The sequence below is a fragment of the Podarcis cretensis genome (assembly GCF_951804945.1).
Source record: "Podarcis cretensis genome assembly, chromosome: 4".
NCBI classification, from domain to species: Eukaryota; Metazoa; Chordata; class Lepidosauria; order Squamata; family Lacertidae; genus Podarcis; species Podarcis cretensis.
The window spans coordinates 95388267-95409093 of record NC_137173.1 but is presented as its reverse complement, the minus strand read 5'-3'; the positions used below and the strand labels follow the sequence as shown (position 1 = coordinate 95409093).

Here is a 20827-nt window from a genome sequence, read left to right as displayed (position 1 = left end):
TCATATCATAGACGCACACACGTGTAATTCCATAGGGATTCCTTTTTTATTTTTCTTCTCATTTCGTCCTTTGAAAGAACACCCCCCCCCCATTCATTGAAACTTTCGCATCTACAGACCCTGCGAATTTGCCGGTTGCCTCTGAATACAAGGTTATCCTCTATCACGCGCGCGCACACCGAAAGTGACACTTGTTTGAGAAAATTGACGTCGAGGGTGCCGCGTACAAACACAGTCGCCTCGCTCCTCGGAGTTTCCTCCTTGCGCCTGGCTCTTTCCTTCTTTCCATTTGGAAAAGAGGAGAGCCCTGGGTTGTCATGGAGCCTTTGAAGAATCCCTAACAACAGCCTGAGTTAGCTGTGGGCACAGCAATGTACATAATTTCTTTCCGCCCGCCCCCCCCCTCGGAAGCCCGGAGGATGCAAGTTGGCTTTCGCTGGTTTCAGAAATAAAAAGTGTGCTTCCTGATCTCGATTTGCTTTCCTTCCAGCCGCACCCCCCAGCTCACCTCGCCAGTCCTGAGACTTCTTAGGTGAGTGAAAGGAATGAAGCAGTCATTGTAAACACCTCGTTGCTTTTTCTGAATGTGCTTATTATCATATTAGCAGAGGAGTAAGAGACACATGGCGCATTACTCATCCAGCGCCTCTAGGCAAAGAATTCTCCTATTGAGATCAACCAGTATAACCAGATTTCTTATGGGAAATTACAGAAGGCAGCTTTAAACGCTTCTCCCGGAAAGAGATTGCCAGTCCCCTTTCTCCTCTCTCTCCCCCCCCCAAATCCATCAGCTACAAGCAAAAAAAGTAATTAGCTATTTACAGCTCAAGACTTGGAATTCAGCAAAGAGAAGAAGTGGGGAGAGAGATGGAAATCACTTGGAGCACTCCAGAGGAGAGGGGCGAGGAGTGGCGGGCTGTGATTGGGATCCTGGCCACACTGAATGGAGAACAAGTCCTGTAGAACTCAGTGGAACTTGCGCTGGTGTAAACACACAAAGGGTCATGCTGTGCATATTGCTATGGATGGCATAACATACAGGAATTTAAAAAAAAAATATTGCCGTGTCAGGAAAATGATAGGAATAATGCTGGCCTTTTGAAAAGGTGTGATCAAAGGAGCAGGAGGAGATCTCTGTCCTCTTAGCAATTCCTAAATTCCTTCATGGATTTTCCCTCCCTGTATGGGCATAAGAGAAACTTACATGTGTAGATCATAGATTACGTCCTGGTTCACACATGCATGCATATTACTTGATTACTCTGCAGTTGATTACTGTATAATTTGGGCTGGGTCACACCCACGTTATTCGTAATTTGATGAATGTGAAATTTACAGCCTGTCAGTGTGTAATTGGGCCACCACAGATATAATGGTAGAGATAGCACCTCAAATGCAAAAGCCAACTTTCCAAAGGAGGCAGGTCACATGTTTAGCTGCCGGTCATGCATGAGGCAGACCTTGATGCTGACTGCATCAAAAACACTGGTGTTTAAGTCTTGTTTTATAGGCAATGGGAAACTACATTAAAGTTCCATCTCTGTATCTGTAATGGCCCATTCACACCTGCACGCTATCATGATGCTAAGTGACTGGCAGGTATGTATCAAGGAGCCCTGTAAACTGCATGCATATTGTTCCCCATAAAATGGATGCTAATTGCTTCTGCAAATGTTGGGAAGCTGCAATGGGTTCTGGCCTCTCGGTTGCACACAGGTTTCCTACATGCTATAGCCTCCATGCCATAATCATAAACTTATTGCAATATCTCCATGTAGGAGTTCAATATCATCAGCTTTCCACATACTGCATTGCCATCTCTTTCTCTCCTTTTAATACTTATCATGAAGGGAGAAATGTCTCAAAACAATTATAGTACATCATTATGGTGTCTATATAATAGAAAAATCATTACAGTAATCCTCCAGAGGAGACCAAACTTCAGATGCACACACACTATACAATTAGAGCACATTCAAAGCACATTTCCCCCTCAAAAATTATGGGTGCTACAATTCTCAGCAGCCCTTGACAAAATGCAGTGCCCAGAGTTTTTGGAGGGGTGGGGTGGGGGAATGTGTTTGGGATATGCTTTAAAGGTATCCAGTGGTACCTCAGGTTACATACGCTTCAGGTTACATACGCTTCAGGTTACAGACTCCGCTAACCCAGAAATAGTACCTCGGGTTAAGAACTTTGCTTCAGGATGAGAACAGAAATCATGCTCTGGCAGTGCGGCAGCAGCAGGAGGCCCCCATTAGCTAAAGTGGTGCTTCAGGTTAAGAACAGTTTCAGGTTAAGAATGGACCTCCGGAACGAATTAAGTACTTAACCCAAGGTACCACTGTAATGTGTATGGTGCCTTGCAAATAAAGATGATATTAATCAAATAATGATAATGCAAGAATGTGTGTTTTTCAGTGTGTGACCAGAAAACCATGGTTTACTTTTTTCCCAACACTGTGCCCCATTTTCCAGTCCATTTATGCTGTTCCATGGAATTTAATGGGAGCCTGTTTGCAAAAATCAAGCCCGTTCCCAGCTCTGCATAGCTCCATCCCAAGTTCTGCTTCTTGGTCTCCCTGGACTGTGGTGGAATCTTCATATCCAGGTCTTGTATGTTGAGGTTATCTTAAGACCCATCAGGTTTAATGAGGGTGGGTGGGTGGGAATAAAGCATGCCATCCCTTTTATCTATCCACATTTACTACCCCTAATCAAGACTGTCTACCCCTAACCCAAGACTTACTACCCCTAACCCAATCCTGAAACACACAGCATTAGAAGCAAACTACTGTATCACCTTTACCTTTTTATCACAGTGCATCTGACTGCAGGAGTAATGGCTTAGTGGTGGAACAGAAGGTAGGTTAGAATCTGCTGAGAGAAGGAATTATGAAAAGATAATCTCTGGTAGATCTCTGGGTAATTTGGAGCACATCAGCAAGTGCTTCTGTTCTGATTCTCAACTATTTTACAATGCCAATCACACCACGACTTTTTCTATCTACATTCCACTACTGAAATGAGGAGTGGGATGTGTTTGAAAGGACTGTGAGCTCCATTCAGTTCTGGTACTGAAAAGAATGTCCTAGGCTTAGCATCTGCTCAGAGGCACACTATTCTATAACTCTGATTTTAGATGTGACTCTGTTTGGTAGAAGATCTTGGGGTTCTAGCAAAACACCAAGTCGATCTAGCAAGTCTGCCCACCTCTGTGGTATGCTGCACGGCTTGGTTGCAGGAGGTCCAAATGGGGAGGTCCATTCATGATATCGCAAGTTTAAAAGGGTCTTGGGTAGCATCGCTGGGTAAAGACCTCTGCCTGGAGATCCTGGTCAGCAGGTGCTACCCAGAGCAGGCAGCACATTGGACCAGTGGCGCAAGACAGCTTTGTGTGTTAGAAAGGTTGGAGGACGTTTCTATGTTAATAGGATTCTCTATATACTAACCAACAATTGCATCCTCCTCTCCAAATGCAGTAAACAACTGAAAGGAGATTATAGCCTCAACACAGCATAGAGTTGGGTGCCCTTAAGCCTATTGAAATCAAAGGATTCTAAGTGTATGTAATTCTGTATTGGATTGTGGCCTGCATATTCTGCACCTCCTTCCAAGAAGTCTCTTGTTATGCTAGCTGGCTGCATGATAAATGTGACTGAAATGTTTTGTCCCTTCCTGTAAATTCCTGCCCATGTACATTCACCCCGGGGAAGCAATCCCCTGTGAGCCAGAGAAGACAACTGAGAAGGAGTGAGAAGAAGAGGAAATGAAGCAGGAAAATTTGTCCATCTTTCCCCAGTCCCCACCTGCTTTTGGTTGGTACCAGGACTGTATAGCGTTCCTGTAAGCACGCCCCCTCATAGCTATTTTCTCTCATGTTTATCAAATGCATAATAGGTAAAGTAAGCTTTATAGTGGGCTCGACTCTTTCCCACCCCCTTCAGTGGAGGTTTCCACCTGCTGGGGAGAGCTTTGGGCTCCAGCGATAACAAGATAAAAGGGACAGAGCTGGCATCTGGCTGCTAATTGGACGACAGGCCATCCTGTTTGTACCGTATGACCAAACAGCTTTTGGAAAAAGTGAAACAACAGCAGAAGCAGCATTTGAACCCTCCTATCAGTTTTGCACATTCGCAACATCAGAAACAACCAGGAAAGCCCAGCTCTCTATATCTTTAAACAACAACAACAACAACAACAACAACACAGGGTCAGTAGAAATTGTAGGGAAGAGGAGGCCATAGACAGAAGTGCTAGCTTTTAAAGGAATTTTCAGGAGTGCCAGTGATTTTTGATCAAGCTATTCCCTTGGAAATGTTCCTACATGCTCTCTTGAATTGAAATTTCCTTCGGCTGCCAGTAATGAAATGTGAGAAATTACGATCAATTACTAAGCAAGGGGAATGCAAGGGAAACTTTGGGAGGGGAGGAAAGGAAGACCTGGGAGAGCCAAATAACTGTCAGGTTACATAATCCAGTATTCCTTCATGCTTCTAACAAAGTAAACCCATGAAAATTGTGGCAGTTTTCTCACTGAACCAGGTATATGCAAGATCAGATTTTTAGATTCTACATTAATTTGTCTAGAACAAATGTTAAACTCCATTCTCTGGTTTGGTCTTGAGAACTAATACAATTAATAAGAAATATAGGTAAAGGTAAAGGGACCCCTGACAGTTAAGTCCACTCGTGAATGACTCTGAGGTTGCGGCACTCATCTCGCTATACAGGCCGAGGGAGCCGACGTTTGTCTGCTTCCGCAGACAGTTTTTGCAGGTCATGTGGCCAACATGACTAAACCGCTTCTGGCGCAACGGAACACCATGACGGAAAGCAGAGCACATGGAAACACCGTTAACCCTCCCGCTGCAGTGGTACCTATTTATCTACTTGCACTGCTTACTTTTGAATTGCTAGGTTGCCAGGAGAATAAAAAATATAGAGAACATTAACAAACCACCCAGCAATGTGGACTGTGGTTGGGTTTTTTTGCACACAACTCACTACAGATTAGCTACAGCTTAAAACAGCTTTAATTAGCATTTTGTTCAGAGTAGCTAAAGAATTGCAAAAGGTTGGGTATTTCCTGAACTTATCCAGTGCATATTTGTGGGACTCTTCTCTTAATCTCCTGCTGAGCTTATTTATTCCAGGAATACCCCTCATAGTCACCATAACTGATCAGAATGACTGGTCTATACGTTAAGACTTAAGGTTTAAGTGCTCCTCGGAGGACTGAAAAAGTCATATTTATTTTATCATTTCTAACCTACCTCTCAGAAAAAAAATAAAAATAAAAATGAATGTTCAGGGAAAACGACTTCATACAATCACACGAATGTCTACCTTGGGAGCATTGTACACACTATGACTTACTTCTGAGTAACATGCAGAGAACTGGGACGCACATGTCCAAGGTGCATAACTAGTTTCTTCTTCCATACTTTCCCCAAGTCTAGTGGATGAGAGTTGACCTATGACCAGTCATCACGTCCCTTTTACGGGCAGAAAGTCAACATGTAAATTCAAAGATTAGGAACTCCGGTTAGGCATTTGGATGTATGCAGACTTTGTCAGATGCCTTTGTCAATTTTTTTTATAATAGTGTTGGTGGACTAGGTTTTTTTAAAAAAATAGTGATGGTGGTAATGAAACCACGACAATATGACATTTTTTTTTTTTTTGATGTGGCAACTGGTCTTATGAATGCTACAATACACTTACACACATTGAGACAGTGATAAACCGCTTGGTTGGAACTTATTCCTAGAACATGATCCTCAGGAAGGTTTACCTGTTATCATTTAGGCATCAGGAAAAGACCATTTTATCTTCTCAAGCTTTTAAATTACTTTCGTCTTGATCTGTGCTGGGTTATTTCTTACGCTGTCTTTAATTGGCCATTTTTAATATACGATGTTTTAATTGCTATTTTATTATGATCAAAATATCTGAAATAAAAAATTATGCCAAGGATATAGATGTCCAAAGTTTGTAGGGATTTCCACAGCCTCAAGCCAATTAGACCCTTGTCTGAGTCCCACCAGCTGCAGTGTCTGTGGCAACCTGGTTGTCCAACTCCCTTGTAATGAGGCTACCCTGGTGCTCATTTTATTACCTTTTAGGCACCAGGGTACAACATTTTTATTCTTCCAGGCATTTGTACTTCAAAACAATGGAATTTTTTGGTTTGCTGTTTTAGTTTGTGTATTATGCTGTTAGTGTTATTTTTAACAAATATTTCTCAATGGTTGTTTGCACATTCCATTGCTTTGTTTTAAATCACATTGTGACCTGCACAGGGATAAATATTTTGATGGGCATTATCTAAATACATGGGCTGAGCAATCCTGTGGTTGAGAATTCACAAGCCCAAATGTATGCCTTTGCAGCAAAACAACCCCAAACCACCCCCAGCTTAGGAAGGGAGGGGTGAAAACAAGAGAAAGGAAGAGGTGGACTTCCCACAACCTGACTTGGAATTGGATCGGCACTTACAAGTGTACCTGGAGAATGTTATGTATATCTGTATGCACACAGATACAAACACAATATTCTGTAAGGCTTTTTAATTGGGTCATTTTAATTTTTTTACACATGCACGATTGCTCTCTGGAACACTCTAAGAATCTGCATGTATTCCAGAAAGCAACCATGTATGTGCAAAAAAAATTATAAAAAAGGGAAAAGGTGGGGAGAAGAATGTTGCTTGGGAATTTAGGGGGCGAGACATTAATTCCTACAGGTAGGTAGCCGTGTTGGTCTGCCGTAGTCGAAACAAAATAGAAAATTCCTTCCAGTAGCACCTTAGAGACCAACTAAGTTTGTTATTGGTATGAGCTTTCGTGTGCATGCACACTTCTTCAGACACACTTCCTACAGTTATGGCAGATAGACACTGATAAATTCAACTCTCCACTCTCAAAACAAAAATATCCGGTAGCAAGATTTTAACTCTGAAGTGGGGTTGGGGTGGGGCAGTGATAACAAAAAATTAAAAATTAAAAAAAAAATATTTTAAAAAAACAACCCCTTCAAGAAACAGTTTTTGAGAATTGACTCAAATATGTTCCATGGAAAACAACAGGATGCTTGGTCATGCTGTATGTTTCACAACAATCAGCAAGAATAAGGGTTTAATGTTAATTAACTTCTGTGCATGTACTTACAAGGCACCTAGTTTTGAGCATCAAATCTGCCGAAACATGACTAAGCATAGTCAGAATCTTCTTTAACTGTTCCAAGCCAGATAAGAACTTCTCAAGGAAATCACACTTAATTCAGAGTGGGACCAGTTTGTATTTTGAACCAAGCAGTTCCAAACTTTGGAACCTCGATCTGCAGAAGTGCTGTACCCTTTGCCAAATATTTAAGCCCTCACAGTTAGCTTTGTCAACATAAATTGATGTATTCAAGAGAAACATACTGCAGGTTGTTCCTAAATGTGGATTTCTAGACCAAGAGTCCCATAAAATAAATAGCTGGAAACAAGGAAATAGTGAGGGCATGTTGTAAAGCTAAGTGCATACATATTCTTTTCCAATGATGAAGCATCACAGAGTACAATCTCCAAGATGCCTCATATCTAGTGATATCTCCTGTATTTCTGCTTTTCAAGGCAACATGTAATTAAAAAACTGAGTGCAGTACCTGGATCAATTTATTTTACTGACTTCTTTACAATTTTATTTTGTCCTGAAGAATTCATGTAAACTTGAGAGTTTTGAAATAAAACTTATCCCTATATTTGAGTATTTTGAAAAGAGAAAGGGGGGAATTTTAAAATCCACACAGGAGTGGAGTCAATTTTTCTTCCTTTACTCTCTATTCCTTTTCAAAAATTCCCCTTTCTTAAAGCTCCCTTTAAAATGCAAAGATAAAATATTATATTCACATTTCCTGGATTACTTTGAAGCAATGTGTGTCTTCTTGCGTTTGGTCACACCAAAATTGCACCAACTCTTGAGCTCATCACAAAATATATTGTAATAGTACCCATAATATTCACCAGAAATAACAATAAGCTATCAGCATCTGATACAATTTGGGCAATACAAGTCTCTAACCAACACTAGATATCTCAAGAGGTCTATATCCCCTCACTCCTCATCAAATAACACATTCAGTTTTGCAATGAATCTACATAAATGTATTTAGGTTCTGGTAGCAGGGTATTGGTCCAAGCAATTTTCGGCATGAACTATATTATGGATTGCAGCTAGATTTCAGTATGGAACTACGCACCGAAGGCAAGCAAGATGGGATTCAAACACAGGGTCTGAAGATTGCAAACAGATCACTTCATTAGCAGACTGGAGAGAGGAATTTCAATTGGCAATTCCACTCTAAAGTGGGGAATTCTAGTTCCTGAATCTATATCTGGTTATGTTCAAGTTACAAGACTCACGGAAATCTCTCAACTGGTTTCTTTGACCACCACATACAAGAAGTAGATGCCACACTTGAGCACTGACTCTTCAGACAGTTGTTGACTGGACAGTTGTTGCTTGACCACATTATGTACCTACTTTGCTGTGACTTCTCTAGGACAACATATATATAATTTCAGAACTGAGGTGGAGGTAGCAGAGGAAGCAGAAAAGTTTAAAGCCTTTGTAATTGCAGAGGCAAAAGCTTGTTATGAAAATAAGTGCTCTGTGAATCCTCTTAATATAAAAAAGGTAAAGGTACCCCTGCCCGTACGGGCCAGTCGTGACAGACTCTGGGGTTGTGCGCCTATCTCACTTAAGAGGCCAGGGGCCAGCGCTGTCCGGAGACACTTCCGGGTCACGTGGCCAGCGTGACATCGCTGCTCTGGCCAGAGCCAGAGCCAGAGCCAGAGCCGCACACGGAAACGCCGTCCCTATTTATCTACTTGCACCCGGAGGTGCTTTCGAACTGCTAGGTTGGCAGGCGCTGGGACCGAGCAGCAGGAGCGCACCCCGCCGCAGGGATTCGAACCGCCGACCTTTCGATCGGCAAGCCCTAGGCGCTGAGGCTTTAACCCACAGCGCCACCTGCGTCCCGCCCTCTTAATATAAGTGGGGCCAAATACAGACCATGTTCTCAGTGCTTCAATATATAATGACTATAGTTAAAACTTTGGTTTTCTGGTAATAAAAGCAGAGGCACTGTTGCCTATGGAAAAGGGATGCATTTATTTTAAATAAAGTAGGATTGTCAACACTCCTATGAAAATTCAGGAGGCAAGACTATTCCTGACATGCAAGTGATGGGAATCAGTTTACCTGCATAACTGCTGTTTTGCCAGGTTGCCGTAGCAAGGCCCCAAAAGCAAACATACAAACTGACATCTAGCACTAAGCAATATAGAAGACCTGCATGTAAAAGAAGCCGATAGAAGGATAACATTTGTTTCACTGATATGACAAGCTTATTCACAGAATATCAAGGACTGTAGCCATGAGCTGAAATTTAACAGATGTGGTGTTGAGAATCAAGGATGCACCCTATGGGCCAACTGGGTTAACTGCCTTTTCTTAAACATGTAATCCAATGCTCAAAGCTTCTACAGCAGATGTCTGGCGAACATTTTCCTGAAATCTTGTATCAGTCTTCCGAGGTGTTTTATTTCATTGCTAAATTGCTCTTAACCTCTAGGATGTTTTTGTTTGTGGTAATGACAATGATCCACTATTATCCTCATACATTCTCCTCTTAATCCTTTTCAAGCTGCCATAATATTGAGGATGCTTAGCCAGTAGTGGCTATAATAGCTTCTATTTCTTTTTTAACAGTGCAATCCTATACATCTTTACTCAAAAGTAAAGACCTAATGTGTCCAGTGACACTTGGCTTAATCCCAGAAAACCATGGTTGGGATTGCAATCTAACAAAACAACACTGTATTTACCTGCAATTAAGTTCTACCATAATCAGTGCAGCTAACCTCCAGATAATGTGAACAGGATTGCAACTGGAGTCTCTGAAATGTTTAAAGTAATCGTAAATGGCAGCGTCACAGTTGACTCTAGTTTAGTTTGTTGAATCTCTGCATATTTCTTGGAAGTGTTGCTTGGTTATCATCTGGTTTATATTGTAAACTGGCACCTTATTTTGTATGATATTTGCATCTTATTTACATTTTGTTACAGTCTGTTTAATTTTTTCACCCAGGAGGGCAATTTTTCTGAGCTAATTTAAACATTTTTATCATCTAAAGTGATAGGCAGTGACCAAAGGGCAGCTTGCAGACTATATCAGAAACCTCAACCAGTTTAGTCTTGCAGCACCTGCCAGCAAACAGAGGGAGTCTCTCACACAGCTGCTATTTTTGTACCACATCCCTGTTAGGTAGGTTCATATTATATACATATTTCAAGGTGAGGGTGCAAGTGGCTTGTTTATAACATCATACTGAGTTTATGGCTGAAGTGAAATTTGAATCTGGGACTTCGTAGCTTGCACTCTTAGGTACCACTCAACACAGTTACCATGTCACAATTAAGCAGTTGTATTTATAATAAAGGGACGCAGGTGGCGCTGTGGGTTAAAGCCTCAGCGCCTAGGACTTGCCGATCGAAAGGTCGGCGGTTCGAATCCCTGCGGCGGGGTGCGCTCCCGCTGCTCGGTCCCAGCGCCTGCCAACCTAGCAGTTCGAAAGCACCTCCGGGTGCAAGTAGATAAATAGGGACCGCTTACCAGCGGGAAGGTAAACGGCGTTTCCGTGTGCGGCTCTGGCTCTGGCTCTGGCCAGAGCAGCGATGTCACGCTGGCCACGTGACCCGGAAGTGTCTCCGGACAGCGCTGGCCCCTGGCCTCTTAAGTGAGATGGGCGCACAACCCCAGAGTCTGTCAAGACTGGCCCGTACGGGCAGGGGTACCTTTACCTTTACCTTTATTTATAATAAAGAAAGAAGACAGACAATGCTTTTCAGGAGGGATGGGGCCTATTCACCATTTGCTGACAGGAAAAAGTTAAGCGGAAGGATAGAGAAAGGAATAAATCTATTTTCCAAAAAATATACAATGTTGTTCACAATTACGGAACATGGTGCCATTTTGTAGTAACATTATTAACCTGAGCTGAGTGCCTACAAGAGGCTTTGTGCTAAATTAGCTGACTTTAGATTTCAAACTTAATTTAAAATAGTATGTACAAATTGTGAGCTATGGAGTGTACTTCTATGTATGTTTGCTCAGAAATAAGTTACACTGTGTTCAATAGGGCTTATTTCCTAATTGGTGTATTTAGTATTGCAGCCACAGGCAAACATACATTATTGCTCTGTTTTAATTCCCAAACCTTGTGACAGTAATACAAGCACTATTGGTGTGAATAGGTCTTGAGTACGCAGTACAATGGTGCTAGCCCTGAAATTAAGATGAATCCACAGGGTTTTTTCTATTTCAGTGCAAATCTTAGTAAGAAACACATACTTTCCATTAAGATTGCCATGAAGTACCATCCCTCCTGCCATCAAATAATTCACAAATAAAATAACAGTATAAATGGGAGAGCTATTCACAAAAGGCCAGAATGATGAGAGTCAACTTGGGGGATACACACAAGCAGAGAAATAATCACACACTCACCCCAAAATGTTCTGCACAAAAAAGGTCAGATGATTGAGGTTTTGTGGTGGAAATCTCCTGTAAATACTTTACAAAAAAGAATTGTGGGGATGAAGCTATTAATTTTAATAGCTATGAACTACAATGTGAAGGGCTTCAGATAATACAGTTATATAGTTTAGCCACATTCCTGCCAATGGTAATTTCACTTTGAGGAGCTTTTCCTCTAACAATCACCCAGTTAGAGAAACACAGTGAAGCTGGCTATTTTTAATTGTAAGATCTGGGCAGGAGCCAGCCTTAAGTATTAAACACGAGACACCATCTAATATGGTTTTTAGGTCACTTTTACTACTGTACTTCATTCAGTGCCTGATACCACATTTTCCCATGTTTTTATCTCTTCTGGGCCTGACACTATTTCATCTGGGCTGTGCATCTTTAACAGGGAATTCAAACTGGCAGTGTGGAGAATTAAGAGATTATCAGCCATCAGATGATAGGCAAGTTGGATTTATGTTTAAACATTACAGTATCGCTGGTTTAAGAAATATATCAAAAGGTACATTTCAATGTGGTTTGAAATGTGATTTGAAAAGATGACCCTAATCTTCTGAGAGTCTGCCTGGACACATGTGCATTTCACTAGATTGTACCTTTTCTCTCCCTCTTCCCTCCACCCTGAGGAATTTAAAGAGATACGCTAAACTGTTACTTAATGCAGCTTTTCTGTACAGGAAGTGTTAAACTACAGCTACTGATAAAAGCAGCTGATAAAGCCCATGAAATATATGCCACTGCTTTGCTAGGAAGCTCCATTTTTTACATGTCTGAAGCTGAAGTAAAGAGCAGGTTGCCTGGAACCAAAACTTCCCATGCTGAAATTGTAAGGGGAAGAGAGATTTGGGATGTAATGAGTATCCTTATCCTCCCTGGTATCTTTTACAACTGCTTTAGATGACTTCCTAATGGTTGCTTTAATACATTTTAATTAGGATGACACTTCCTCATTTTCGAGGATGATATATTAATATTACAGATCATTAACATTGCTAAATGGCTGTAATGGCAAAGAAGTCTTTAATTGTCCCAGTTAGACAGAGACCCACTTTTTCATTTGGCTTTTTTCTTTTCTTCCTTTTTTGCTATTGGTCATACAGAGAATTCAGGAATGACTCCCCAGTCTTTAAAGCATGTAGCAAGAAGCAGCTACACCCTCCTTATTAAATTATGGATAGAAGAAAGACTCTTGTGTAATGCGATTTCTTCTTGAGACTGCATGACAGCTAATATTGTCTTTCTAATATCCACTTCATCAATATCAGAAGTTAGGAAACTTTGGCTCTTGAGCAGAGCTTTCTTTAAAAAAACAATTAGAGCAGACTGTATTTAACATCTGCAAAATACTCATGCTTATATGGAATGAGCTGTTTCATTCTGTTTGCAATGGTTTTAATCTCTTAACTTTAATATATGTCCTCTAGCAGGCTATACTACTTGGATTTCATTTTTAGATCCTTAAGGCTGCATATATCTGTCAAACAGACATAATGAATTTAAAGTGCTAATGCTTAGGAGGCAAGAAAAGAACAACAACATTGAAATATATCCTCGGTTGATTAAATTGCCACCTCCAGCGACTTTACCTCCTTATGTCCAAACTGATTTCCTTTTCTACTTTCCAGGTACTGGATCTAGAAGATGTGGAAGATGTAATTTAATGGTAAAACATGCACAAGTATTTAGACAAGAACATTTTCTTTAAGCATCTTTTTGACTCTGTGTCTATAAGATAGGGCTTCTAACTGACTTGAGGGACTTTCAATTATACTCAACCTCCAGGCTGACTTTAGGCTGAAGGAAGACTTTTGTATACTGGCACCGAAAGATGATTAGGGTTAAAAATATCTGGCATCACACTTCAAATTTCAAACAGCCTATCTCCTTCTTTCTCAGTTTAACTTGCTCTGCTTATTTCATGATTTATTTCATTATACACTATTGGCAGTGTGTGCTGTCCACACCTAATACTGTAACCTATTGTGCCCTACCTCTGTGTGATTTTGTCACCAAAATAAACAATCCTCTTAATGTGAATTTAATTATCACACTTCTTTGGGGTGGGGAAGAAAAGTGTTTACTATCAGATGACTGCTTCACTGGCAGTATGTTTTTGGAACAAGCAATTGCCTTGCTGTGCATCTATAGCTGTGCCAGCATCATCATCATCATCATGCAGTAGCTCATCAAATATAATCTATATAATGTCTTGCTCCTGCTGCCATTGTGAAGTACAGTGCAACTTTTCACATGGTTGTTCCTTATGGCATGGAAAGTGTCCATGCCAATCTGGCCCAGTCTTGTGCTACTTGAGCTGTGTAGAAGAATTAAGTAGTGGGAAGAATTAAGCTGGAGATGGTACTACCTTGCTATGGTAGTAGACTGGATAAAATACTCCGCGGAGGCTGTTACGGTGTGATCAAAATAATATACAGACCAGGCTTTACTCATAATAGTCGAAAGCAGAGAGTATGGGGAATTATACGGGTTAAGGTTATAGAAACATCTTGGTCTGCATAGAATCATGGTATTTGAAGAACACCATGTTCTCTTGTCCTGGAAGGTTTGAAAATATGCCCGTGCAACCACAGCATGCATATATGTGCCAAATAAAAACATGAATATTCAAATAACTTCAGAAACGCAAAGGCACAAATATGAAGGAAATTCTCCCGTACATACACATTTAGTCTACGTAAAAAAGTTTACTCATGCAAATAGCTACACAAACATATTTTGATTTCAGGAATATTAACTTGCACAAGAGAGAGGGAGTGTGTGTAGATAGATAGATGATAGATAGATAGATGATAGATAGATAGATAGATAGATAGATGATAGATAGATAGATAGATAGATAGATAGATAGATAGATAGATAGATGATAGATGATAGATAGATAGATAGATAGATAGATGATAGATAGATGATAGATAGATGATAGATATAGACAGATAGATTGATCGTACCCATTCAGGTAGCTCTACTAACCCATAAGTACATGTAAATGAATAAATTGCTGTTGCATCTAATATATACCATAATTAATCTTACTCTTTCATCTTTCAGGAAATACAGACATAAACATAGTCAGACCTTGCAAGAATGTGCTCGTGTAAATCTTCATGATAATAAAAAATACCCTATCCTTCATATTCTTCTCAAGATAACTCACATCCACACAATCCTGGGGTTGCACAGTTACAAATATTTGTTTCCTTGGCAGTACAAATATGCATGTGGTCAAGATGAACTTGCATATACACCCTACGGAAGCGCTATTGCTTCCTCCAGACACATCAGTGCCCCTTCACCCCAAACACAAATGTGAACAACACACTCTGTTCGCACCAAACATGAATGCTCTTGGTTCATGGCCTGGGCTGCTTTGGTATGAAGGGTGGGATACAAATGACATAGTAAATGGCAATTTCCCTATTCACATGCTCTCATCTTCTTTCATTTTTCTCCAAGCATGGCGTTCACACTTTGAATCCACCCTCACAAAATATGGCCACAGCTCCCTTGAGATGCACATTTCTAGACTTTCCCCGCATTCGGATTGGAGCACACTTTATCATCCCAGAACAACCCCCATCAGCACCCACCTCACACTTATTTACCATTTTATTTCATTTTTTACACTCCTTCCCCACCAAGAAGCTCAAGGTGGCACACATACTTCTGCTTGTACAACAACCCTGTGAGGTAGGCTAGGGGGAGAGCAAATGCAGGGCCCAACATCACCCAGCGAGCTGCGCTGCCATGTGGGGATTCGAACCATTCTCGGGGAGATTTGCCTAGAAATGGCGCTCACTCTGTCCGTAGATACAAACGCATCCCCACAAGGCCTAATACGTGGCCCACCCACTTCTTCCGTTTCCTCAAATAAGCGCCCCATGTTACACTGAAGCACCCTCGCACCCCATCACGCCTCACACCAATGCCCCCATGCTCTCCCATCTCTCCCCGTACCCAGACAACGCCCGGTTGGCAGAGCGCAAGACCCCTTTAACCTCAGGGCCGTGGGTTTGAGCCCCACCTTGTGTGAAAGGTTCCTGCACTGCAAGGCATTGGACTACATGGACTATGCCCTTTTAAAATGTGGTTCTTTTTGGAGTGTGTGTCTGTGTGTGTGTGTGTTATTGGGTTGCTGTTTTTATTTTGATTATATATATCTTGTGGTTTTATATTTTGATTTTGTTTTGTGAACCGCCCTGAGACCTCCAGGTATAGGGCAGTATAAATGCAATGCAATGCAATGCAATGCAATGCAATGCAATGCAATGCAATGCAATGCAATGCAATACAATACAATACAATACAATACAATACAATACAATACAATACAATACAATACAATACGTCAGGGTTTTCCAATCTCAGGTCTCCAGCTATTGCTGGACTATGACTCCCATCATCCCTAGCTAGCAGGATCAGTGGCCGGGGATGATGGGAAGTGTAGTCCAGAAACTGCTGGAGACCCAAATTTGGGAAACCCTTGGGGTCCCTTCCAACCCTACAGTTTTGTGAGGCATCCCTTGGCCCTTCCTCTCAAATGCAAACAGGCTTAAGCCACACATAGTAAGTGGCCATTTCTTCAAGTTTCTCTCTCACACACTCACAAGGCACACTTTTCCTGCACAGCAGTACAGATACACACACGTGTCGATCGATTGAGACAGGGTTCTCTTTTTCTCCCTCTGGAGTCAATATGGCGGCGTTCCCTTGCGAAGTGAGGGGCCATCTTCCCATGAAAAGCCACCTCGCCTACTCTGGAGAAAAGAGTTTTCCCGCCAAAACTCCCCTGCTATGAAGTTCCCTCTCTTTTTTTCCCTTTGGAAAATTTATTTATTTGGTTTTTCAGTTGAAAGTTTTTACAAGCACACGTCTAACATGCAACATGAAAACAAGATTCCAAAGAATATCCTGGACTTCCCTCCTCCCCTTTGTGGGTCCCATTATTAGTCATTTCCGTCTGCATCTTTTATAATAACCCAAAGCATCTTCTTCTTCTTCTTTGAATTTATATACCGCCCTATACCCAGGGTCTCAGGGTGATTTTACATCTCCATTATATCCAAAATTCACCATTAAACTGTTGTTGTTATTGTTGTTGTTTAGTCGTTTAGTCGTGTCCGACTCTTCGTGACCCCCTGGACCAGAGCACGCCAGGCGCTCCTGTCTTCCACTGCCTCCCACAGTTTGGTTAAACTCATGCTGGTAGCTTTGAGAACACTGTCCAACCATCTCGTCTTACATTCCAGGTTCCTATGCAATATTTTTCTTTACAGCATTGGACCTTCCTTTCGCTTTCAGGCATATTCGCAACTGAGTGTCCTTTCGGCTTTGGCCCAGCTGCTTCATCAGCTCTGGAATCTACTTGTACTTGTCCTCCGCTCTTCCTCAGTAGCATGTTGGACGCCTTCCAACCTGAGGGGCTCATCTTCCAGCGTCATAACTTTTATTTGCCTGTTGCCTTTGTCCATGGAGTTTTCTTGGCAGGGATACTGGAGTGGCTTGCCAGTTCCTGCTCCAGGTGGATCACATTTGGTCAAACTCTCCACTATGACCTGTCCATCTTGGGTGGCTCTGCACGGCATAGCTCAAAGCTTCTCTGAGTTCTTCAAGCCCCTTCGCCAAGGCAAGGCAGTGATCCATGAAGGAGACCCATTAAACTACAAGTGTTATTCCAACCCTGCTAACGATTTTAGCTGCTTGCAATGGTTTTTTTTCCAGATAAATTATCAATTTTCCAAATTCCTTATTAAAATGTTGGTCTTCCTGATCAGGAAAATCAGGACGTTTCCTCTCTTTTGCCAGGGGAGGTGTTTACCCTGCCTGTCCCCCCTTGCCCTCAGCCAGGGCCACAAGGGCCAAGCAAGCTCAAGTTTCCCAAAGGCCTGAGGGGGCTCTCTCTCTTTCTTTCCCGCCATTTTGTTCCATGCACGTGCCTTCTTCTCCCTCCTCAGCAGCAGACAGAGCTGAGGGGGGGGGGAAAGGGGGGGACACATATGGGGCTTTTCTTCTTCCTCCATTGCTGCTGCTGGACGGTTGGTGGGGCCTCAGAGGTGCCCACAAGACGACCATGGGAAGGGGATACGACAGATAGATGTATATAGGCATCGCTGGATAAGGAGCTTTCCCTCAGTTTTTCGTTTATTTTATTATTTTTTGAAAAGAAAAGCAAGTGCCCCCAACAGATGAGCAAAGTCCCCACAATTTGAAGTGGGTGGGTGGGGGTTAGGGGGCGATGGGTGTGGGGCAGCATGAGGTAAAAATGAACAGGGGACGGTGAAGTTATTGGGGGGGTAGGGAGAAGCAAATGGAAATGAGTGAGACAAAAAAAAAAGGGAAAAAAGGCAGAGAGAAAAAGAAAAGAGAACAAGAGGGGGGAAAAGAAGTAATATTTTCCTTGATAAAAATGCACAAAAGGGAAGATGAACTTTGTTCTTTTTCTCTTTCTACTCTCCTCTCTCTTTCTGCTTTTCGCCTCGCAGCACGCCAGCCTAAGCTGAGAGCTGTAATGTCATTAAATTGCAAATGCTTTTTCATTTCCGACACACACTGTTTACTTATCTGGCAAAAACATATGTTGGAAGGAATCCGTTAAATTCTGCCCATTGCCTTGGGTAAAAGTGCAATGGAAACGGACCCAGTGAGCGTCTTCTTTCTTCTTCTTTTAGCACTTCCCTTATCTACAAGACTGCTTCGCAGCAAACTGGCTAGTTCAATGAAAAATGAAGATACAGCAGGAGATTAGAGAAGAACAGTGAGCAAAAAATTCCTGGAGAGAGGGTCACTTCATTGCAAATGATTTCACTTCTCTAGATCTGCATAAATTACTATTTTTAAGGCATCTCCAAAGTCTGTATATTTTTCTCACTCTGTCAAACATTTAATTTCACGCCCCGTGTTCTGAATATGCTAAAATGCATATCTCTGATGCACCTTTAAGCCAGAAAAACGAATGCAAAATTGAAGATAAAATGATGTGATTTGCACTACAAGCCTATTACTTGAGGTATTTACATATAGTTTACCTCTGCAGTTCTGAGAATGATTTATTAAAAAAAAAAAAATCGGGATTAAGCTCATATAAATATGTATAAATCTTTGTTTAGAAAATAGATTTTGCAGCTGTTGTGTCAAGAAGTTCTTTAAGATTCTGTGAAGAATTTTCCTTTTAGTGTGCCTTTCTATTTAAAAAACAACAACAAAAAGAAAGAAAAGAATTTGACAACCTTCTTTGGCAGGAAAACACATATTTTTTCCTAATGCCTTGGGGTTTCCCCCCAAAGATTCACTTGAAGTTTCTCCCCCCCTTTTGCCTCTCCCCACCTATTTTCCTAATGCCACTTGGGGCCTTTCTGTCTTATTTGTTTGGACCCTGAAAATAACCGCTACGGTATCTCTCGAATTCAAAGGGAATATTCCGGATTTATAAAAGTAGATCAAACCACTGTGGATTTCTCTTATTCCCACTAAACTATTGTTGTTGCATAGGCCCCAGCTATGGGAAAGAGAGCTCTTCAGATTTAAAAGATTCTTGAAACAGAAGCATCCTTTTTAAAAAGGGATGGGGAGGGTTGCCCACGAATTCCCTTTTATTTTGAAATTGATGCTCCTTTAATCGCCTCCGTTTAGGTGAACAATGCCTTCCAGATCTGGCATCCTTTCACCTGGTGAAATAGAAAATAATGACATTATGACGTATTCACCCTCCTTGTAATAAATCCCATCCCCACCTCCTAATAGTGAGAGTCTAACTCTTCTCTCTGGCCTTTGCTTACAGATATCAAAGCGATGGGAGATGCAAAAGCAAGGCTGAGCCAACATGCTGCCAGTCTCCAAACTAAAACCAGGAAGATGCTTCTGGTTTCCTCTGCTCTGGTGCTTGCTAGCTCAGCTAGCTCTGGGGAACAGGTACTGGAGGAAAAGCAGGTACTTCAAAGGTTACGTTAATGCAATTAAAAAGACGAAAGGACTTTGGCCAGAGACAGATTGTACTGGAGAGAGTGAGAGAGTTTGCTGTTTGCTTACAAAAGCTGCGATTGAGAGCTCTTAAGATGCGCTTGCTTGGAGTTGGCTAATGACCGCTGGGAAGAGGGGAGGGGGGGGGGAAACACCCACAAACTTAACAGTTACTTCCAGAAATTCAATTTAATTTTCTCCCACACACAAAACGGTTTAACAATCCCCCTAGCGGTATTTCTAGTGCTACTGTAAGTACACACAAAAAATTGCACATAAACAAATTCCTACTTGCAAGTGATAGCATGGTTAAAAGATGGAGATTGTATAGGAAGGGTGTGTGTGAGAGAGAGATCATTCATGTTGTGAAATAAGCACAGCTTATGTTGTATATAAACTGCACATGCATATGCCTGTGAAGAGATATAAAAATGTATTTTAACAAATGTTTATACCCTGCACATCTCAGATCAAACACATTGGTATAAACTAATTTGTCGGCATTCTTTATCAAATGGGACAATAAATTAAAAGTAAGCATCCTTTGGATAATTAAATCGTGTCAATCTCTCAGCTGTTAACCATTTCCTGAAACAGGACTGACTATGACCACTGCCTGTTCTCCAGCTAACCAATCCTATAACTAAGATTCAGAGTTCAATGCGACTAACTCCCAGTTAATGAGTATAGTAGGACTGTAGCCTAAATACTATAGATCTGTAAAACGAATATAAAAGCTTTATTGGCTAAAACCCACATTTGATTTTCAAGTTAGCTTTCTTACACTGCAATCAAATATCAGGTTATGTATTTCAGCACAAAGTGTGTGAAACATGTGCTGTCATCATTTGTGAAAATGCAGTAGAAGAACCATTTTACATATTATGCAGAAAGAGTTGTTAAGCTATGGTGGTAGATTACTGGAGCATACCACTTCAGACTCCAGGTGGAGTTCATATTATTGAATGCGTTCCCTATTTAAACAGCAAATAATAATATTAGTTACTGCTACCTCCATCTAATGTGTAGAAGGACTCTAACATATCAGCTCACAAAAGCAAGGAAATATATAAACAATATCTTTTGATTGTTACTGTCTATAGTTGTCTGGCATACGTAGCTGAAATATTATAAATGTATTCATATAAGTTTGTACAATATAAGTGCCAAACTGCATCCCTGTAGTAGCAGTTTATCTGAAACAAATAAAGTTTGTGTGGCCTTCCCATTCCAATGCTATCGTAACCTTACATTT

At 41.3% G+C, this 20827-nt stretch overlaps 1 long non-coding RNA gene across 2 annotated transcripts; it reads left to right on the top strand.

Annotated features, from left to right (window-relative positions):
• The first annotated feature begins 488 nt into the window (after positions 1 to 488).
• On the top strand, positions 489 to 13575 carry LOC307214458. 2 transcript variants are annotated; one of them, XR_013838114.1, is made up of 4 exons: positions 493 to 1599; positions 2823 to 2865; positions 10187 to 10317; positions 13224 to 13575. It is a non-coding gene; the product is annotated as an uncharacterized lncRNA (long non-coding RNA). The 2 variants fall into 2 exon arrangements; XR_013838115.1 differs by lacking the exons at positions 10187 to 10317; positions 13224 to 13575 and having other exon boundaries at positions 489 to 532; positions 1511 to 1599; positions 2823 to 4805.
• Positions 13576 to 20827: the final 7252 nt, after the last annotated feature.